The 7,506-nt window shown below is 31.1% G+C and overlaps 1 pseudogene; it reads right to left on the bottom strand.

The window, feature by feature from the left end:
* Positions 1 to 5,037: 5,037 nt before the first annotated feature.
* LOC108471609 (anthocyanidin-3-O-glucoside rhamnosyltransferase-like) lies at positions 5,038 to 6,479 on the bottom strand (annotated as a pseudogene).
* Between the last annotated feature and the right edge of the window lie 1,027 nt (positions 6,480 to 7,506).

The raw sequence follows: 7,506 nt of genomic DNA, 5'->3' as shown, positions 1-7,506 counted from the left end.
TATATTTTATGAGATGTTTAAATTTTTGTGAAACAGGGCCAGAGCGATTTCTGGATCCCCTGTTCTGACTTTGAAATTCACCATAAATTTTACAAAGATAATTAGAAGTCATACTTTATATGTACAGATTCCTTATTGAGTCTAGTTTTATTAGAGACAAACGGCATAGTCATTGAAGCTCTGTACAGAGAGATATCTGATTCGTAATACACAAAGGTCAGAGTAGTCAAACCCTGAAACAGGGAGATTTTAAATAATAAACTGTACTAATTGGCTTGACCAAAAATTCTAGAAAAAAATTGGTAAGTAGATATATGAGTATAACTTCAGAGAAAATTTACGGATTTGGATTTCGAGTTTTATAACTCGAGATATGAATTATTTAGCAACTATGACACAGTTGGACAGCTTGTCTGAAAAGTATTATATAAATTATCTAAATTTGGTTAAGTGCTCAAATAAGTTTAGTAGTGCCTTGTGCTCGACTCCGGCAACGGTCTCGGGTAAGGGGCGTTACATTTTCTCTCTTGGTAGCTATGGAAATTCTTTTGATTTTTGGGTGAAAATGGTGAATTTTTTATAAAAGAACCAAATTGTAAAGAAAGTAAAACTTTCTTTCTTTCTCTCTTCCTCTCATGTTAATGCATGGGAAAGATGATGAAAATTCTTCATCTTTCCTTCCTTTTATACTAAATAAATAATAATAAAATAATAAAATATCTCATTAAAATAATATTTATCTAATTAAATAATTATAAAATATCATCAACATATCATTACTTTCTATATTTCTCTCTCTTCTAATTGACCATTTTGCCCTTTATTATCTTTTAAAATTCTATTCTTGAGTCATCATTTAATTTGGTAAAATTACAATTTAGTCCCTCATAGTTCTTCACCTATTCAATTTGGTCCTAATTCATTCATTTTCCTTAGTTTCTAGATCATTTCACCCTTAAAATATTTACACTATTAGTCCTTCAAATTTTTCATATTTACACTTTAACCCCTCAAATTTTGAGTATTTACTCTTGTGCAACAAAACTTTTCTCACTTTTACAATTTAGTCCTTTCTTGAATTAATATATCATAATATACTTCTCAATATTGACATAACTCAAAATTTCTCTTTTTGTCACTTTATTTCCTTATTTTACTATATCAAGGATAATATCTTATTGTAAAAATTTTCGGGGTATTACATGTGGTTTGAGAGAGGGAGAGCTAAATTCGCACACCTATCTCTATTACATTCCATTCAACTTGAGTTTAATGTATAGTTTAGTATCTCAGTTTGACATTCTTTTTTAATATTATCCCTATGTTATGTCTTGGTCCAATATGGTATTCATATTTCATAAAAATTGACAAAAGTTATACATTTTCGTACTTGAAATAACAATGTTAACCTTTTAGTATTTATGCTTAGTTTTAGAGTTTACCTTATCAAAATTCATAATTAGCTAATAATATTAAGAATTAACTCTCATTAAATCAAACCCAAAATCGAATTAAATCACATCTATCGAACTGTATTTGAAAATTAAACAAAAATTAAACAAATTTCCAATTAATAATAAATTTATTCTCTTAACAAAATTATAAAAAATTTAAATCTAATAATATTAGCAAATTAACTTTCATCAAATCAATCCTAAAATTAGGATTAAATACTAAAAGTTAACACTGCTACCTTTGAGTACCAAAGTATATAACTTTTATCAAATACATATATCAAATTAAACAAAAAATATTATAAATACCACATTAAAAAATGTCAAATTCAAGTACAAAATGATATATTGAACTTTTTAATCTAATTATATTTATTTCTAAATCATTTAATATATCCATGGTAATTATCCTTTTCTTTGTTTTCGTAACATATAAAAAGGTTTTGCTTATATTTTCAAGCAAAAAGATTAGCAAAAATTAAGTTGATTGGTTTTATCACTAATGATACTGGCGTGAGTTACGGCAAAAACCAAGAGATGATATGTGGCATCCTATGTAGAAAGATGATGAAATGTGACGTCAGTAAAATTTTAAAAAATAATTTTTAAAAGAGTTAAATCAGTGAATAAAATTCAATTTGACTTGAAAAAAAAAATAAATTTTAAATTATTCAAATCAAATTAATCGAATTAATTTAATTTTTTTAATTTTAAATTTAAATCAAATCGAGTTTTTAAACTCAAATAGATCGAATACTAAACTATTCCTCTCCCAACCCCTTCGGTCTGCCCCCACCAATACTTTAACCTCTCCTCTTCAAAATTTTTACTTTTCCTTCCTCTTTTACTCCCAAAAATCTTTTACCTTTACCCAAAAATAAAATCCTCTCATTCTTACTTCCATTTTTCTTTATATGATCATATTTAAAACATTTAAATAAAAATATTTTTAAAAAGATTACATAAAATAAAAAACATTAAAGTCTTTTTTTTAAAATTTAACTCGAACTAATATATTCGATTTGATTTGAATTCCATCTCACTAAACTCGATTTGAGAAAATATAAAATCGAGTTATAATGATAAAATAAGATTCGTCCACTCAAAAATTTTTCATTCGATTCAATTCGATCAAATACTCATCTTTAATTTGAAGTATGAACTTAACAAATTCTCCAATATTAGTACCCAAACTTGAACCCTCAACTTGACTTGTATTAAATAAATTAAAGTGTATTGTTTTATTTTGTTCTTTCAACGTGAACCATGATGAGGATGCAGTTTTTCATTTATTTTGAAATTGTCACAAAAAATCCCCTACTCTTGGATTCCCAGTTTTTACTCGTTTAAAAGAATAGTTTTATCAACAATACACCCATCCTTTAACAAAAACTCACTAATAAATTGATGGGTGTCAAAACCACCAAAAATAATTCCTATAAAAAGAATTTTAAATAGTAGTAAAGAGTGGTAGTAGGATCGAGTCCACAGGAATTGGATGTTATAATCAACTTCTGCATTTATCTTGTGAACAGAACGTTTTTCGTGTCGAAGTTCGTGACAAAGGTTGTGCCCACGACTCCAAACAGACCTGTAAAAAAAATTAACAAATAAATCTGGGGGTTTTGAAAATGTTTAGAAAGTAAATAATTGAATCAACGTAAATAAATAATTAATTAATATTAGAAATAAATTTAGATCGGGAAATAAATTCAGACTTTTGCAAACAGAAATAATAAGCCTTAGCCTTAGACTCGATAGATTTCGTATTAAGAATCAATTCTTGAAAATTAATCTTCTCCTCCAAACGATAAGCTGATTATAGCAGTTAAGAACGTCCTAATCACCAGTTCTTCCTCTCGTAGCTGGTCCCGATACGACCTGCAAACCAACCCTTATCGATTATTTAACCGAGATACATGTGTTCCTGATTCAAGATTCCGACAGCCTTGCACTCTGAAGAACCCAACTCGAATCAACGGCCTCAACCGCGTGGCTTGTTTAAACCCGATCACTTCTTCCTTGATTTGTTCTCGGAGATTCAAATACAGCACAACCGACTCGTTTCTCCAACTGTTAGCAAACACGACTCCAACCCAACGTGAACTTTGACTTGAAATCAAGTTTAGCACTTTGACTTGAAATCAAGTTTAACTTTATGGGATGAGTTGTCTATCCCGATACTTAGGAAAAAAAATAAATACAGATTGGAAAGATTTTTAGCACGAATACGTATCTCACGATTTCCGACCGAAAAGAACATCGACCTAAAGCTAAGATGGAATTTAGTGAAGCATGAAATTATTCATGCTTTGTAGATTTTGAAATGGGATTTGAGGATGGTGGTGAAGAATGGGAAAGAAAAGTCCTTAGAAAGCAATTAGACCAATTTTGAAAAAAAATAAAAGAATGAAAACAGAATGCATCCCTAAGTACATTAAGGACCTATTTATATACATGAAATTGAAATCAAATGTAAAGTTAGATGTCTCCCTATGTACATTAAGGACCTATTTATATACATGAAATTTATTAATTTTGATCTTAACCACATTAACATAAAATTAAATAAAAAATAAAATAAGATTTTTTTTCTATTTTGGCTTTTACAATATCAAAAAATCTAATGAGTTCTTAGCTTTCTCTGCATTTTTGATTCAACCTCATTTCATTGATTGTATTTTAATTTGGTCATTTTTTTTTACTTGAATTGCATTCCTGACAAGATTAAAATATAAAAACATTAATCTAGCAGGGATCAATTCAAAAATAAACTGAATTAAATACAAAATATCATGCAAACTAACATGTTATCGTAAATTTATCAAACAATCAGGATTTTCATAAACCTAAACTATTTCAATGGCTAAATTCAGTATCTTGAGAAATGAGAATACCCTTCTTCTTTTTCGATAGGATTATTCTTTTCCTTTTTCTAATGAAAAATTGTATAAAAGTGTGTCAATTCGTGTTGAGCTGGAAAAAAAAATAATTCAAATCTTAATATTAAAGAAGTTATCAAGTTCAGACGAAAATATAAAAGAGAAAACCATATTATCAATATAAACGTCTGCATGGAAAAAGAGAAAACCAAAGACAAAGAAAGATGAAATGAGATTAGATATGGAAAAACTAGCAGCAAAATTTTAGTTTTCCTCACCATAATTAATTTTTATATGAATTTTATTTATTTTAAGACTTAATTTTTAGCAATCATTGTTATTTTTTAAAATATCAAAATAATTTTTAATGTAATTCATGATCTATATTATCAATTAACCATTTGAATTAAGGTGCTTAATGGAAGTTAACAATTTAATGATAAAATTAAAATAATTTAATAAGATTAATCACTATTAAAAGTTACTAATCGACATATAATTTTAAATAAACTTTAACAATTTTTTGAAGTTGAAAAAAATAACCACTAAAAGAATAAAACATAATTAATAAAGATTAGCTTATTTATTTCAAATAACGAAAGTGGGGATGGAAATACATAGATAAATATAAAACAGCATACATATTTTATCCTTAATTAATTTATTTATGTATATCTTAAGTCTCCATAGGAATATGTAGATTTACTGAAACAGAGAAAGTAATAAATATAAACCTAATTTTACAGGATAGCTTTCAACTGTTCAACCAAATTTGAAATAAGCTTGTCCTGAATCTCTGCATTCAGCAGAAAGTCCTTCCATTTTATATGATTCTGTCTTATGGAAACGCCTGCTTCCTTGTCTACATCCACCATCACAGTCTCCACAGCCTCCTTAATGTTTTCCTTGGAGAAATACCCATCCTCCTCTCTCCTACTCATTTCCACACCCGCCTTCATGTCTTCAGCCACCAACTTGGAGTTCAAGAACTGGTCTTCCTTCAATGGCAGCAACACCAACTGGTAATCGTTCATCAAAGCTTCCATAATGGAACTAAACCCAGAGTGGTAAATGCAACAACCCACACTCTCGTGTGCCAATATAAGTTGTTGGACCCATCCCGAGTGGACAACCCCTCCTCCCTTAATCGCCTCCATGAACCCTTTTGGTAAGACCCTGTCAAGCTTCGCCTAGGCTTCCATACCACCCGGGAAGTTCACAACAAAAAAAAATGGAAATCCTGTGAGCTCCAAACCAGTAGCCAGTTCTTTTAATTGATCATCTTTGAGAAACGTTTCGCTGCCAAAAGAGCAAAATATGACAGACTTGGGGGGATGTTGAGCCAACCAAGTTGCCCATTTCTCGTCGAGCACACCGGAGGGTGGGTCTGGAGTAAGTGGACCAGTTAATAAAACCGGCTTTTGATATTGGGTCTTGATGAAATCAACGTAAGGACCTTCCATTTCGTTGCAGCTTTTCAAAAGTATAGCACTGCAACTGTTGAAGCCGTCAACGGCTCTATGGTAAACCGCAGGGCGACCATTAAAGCTCTTGTAAACATAAGACAAGTCTTGTGCCTGGAACGCTTTGAGAGAGGTAAAAGAGGTTTGCGGGTAGCTGCATGGTGGCTTCTTTAGATCGTCAATGGTGGGCTCCTCAGTTTCAACTCCAATAAATCTTGCGGGGACAGTAACGTAAGCTCCAGAGATGGCAGATAAGATAGAGAAGGCAAACGTCTTGATGCCAAGTTGAGAGCAGAGTTTGGGAACCCAATGATGGGCGAAATGAAAGAAGACAAGTTGGGGTCGGAGCTCTGAGAGGAGAGGTTTGATTTGAGGCTGCATGAGATCCAAGGCCTCCTTGAGGAGCTCGTGCATTGCAGGTGTCATCTCAGAGGTGTTGTGGAGATGAGGTGGAAGGTCTTGGACCTTGGGAATCTGGATGGGGATGATTTGGATGGTTGAGGTGACAAGAAATGAAGATTTGATGCGTAATACATTACTAGGAGGCGTGAGAAAAGATATTCTAAATCCATGAAGGGAAAGCTTGTTAGAGAGTTGAATGAATAGGCTAATGTGGCCGAAAGCAAAATAGGGGAACATCACTGCATGGATCTCTTTAACTTCACCACCCGCCATTCTGAGTTGTGGAGTGATCCTGTTTGCCTGCCTGTGCCTCGATGTTTGATTTGTTTGCTCATGTTGGGCTATAATAACCGACTTACACTTATCTAACCCTCATAAAAGTTGTACTTTAAAATAACTTGCGCATGACATGATCTTTCATTTATCAATTGCATACTTCCACGATTGCAATGCCACAACGATCGCTCCTGGGATGTCTGCCAACCTATCCTCTACAAGTAGCTAGGGAAATAATATACCTTCAAGTTAAAATTAGTTAAAGCAGTTAATATCATTACCACGGTCAAAATGTCACCCAATTATTATTATTTTTATTTAATCACCCTTAGTTGCTGTCAAATTTCTTTTTACGAAAAGTTACGTAAAATTTTTGAAATTTTCACGTAATTTTACCAAATTTCACGTGGATAAATATTTTCTTATGCTTTTAGATTTTTTACATTATTTTCTTGGCTAAATTAGTCATATATATCGTATTTTTTTTAAATTGGGTTTATAAAACTTTTTTTTAAAAAAAAGTTTAGGGAAATAGACCGTTTTTGGAGAGAGAAACGGATAGCACGCCCAGCTCCCTCAACATGCAAATCCAACACCTTTTTGAACTTTGGCCATGTAACGGTAAAAGAATTTAAAAAGGGGGCAACGATCAAATTTTTTTACCTATAAATACCCCCCAATTTATTTATTTTTCACTCACAATCCTATTCTCTCAATTCTTTCTAATCTCCTAACTCTCTCAACTCTATCAATTTTCTCAAGTTCTTATTCTAAATTTTTCGATATTCTCATTTAAAAATATTAGTTTTTTAAATTATTTTGTATTTTATTCGTTTGGATTAAGTTTTCACAAATGACAACCTCTCTAATTCATTTCAACGACAATCACATTTCTGATGCTCAAGCAGTAATGGTAAGACGAAATTTAATTTTCACTATTTTCGATTAAATTCAATTTAAATTATTATTTTTAATTAAAATAAATTTTTTGTCATTATAAATAGACGGATGATTGTGTTTTGGAGGCGT

This window comes from Gossypium arboreum, chromosome 11, assembly GCF_025698485.1.
Source record: "Gossypium arboreum isolate Shixiya-1 chromosome 11, ASM2569848v2, whole genome shotgun sequence".
NCBI lineage: Eukaryota > Viridiplantae > Streptophyta > Magnoliopsida > Malvales > Malvaceae > Gossypium > Gossypium arboreum.
The sequence above is the reverse complement of the archived record's forward strand: the minus strand, read 5'-3'. Positions and strand labels throughout refer to the sequence as shown.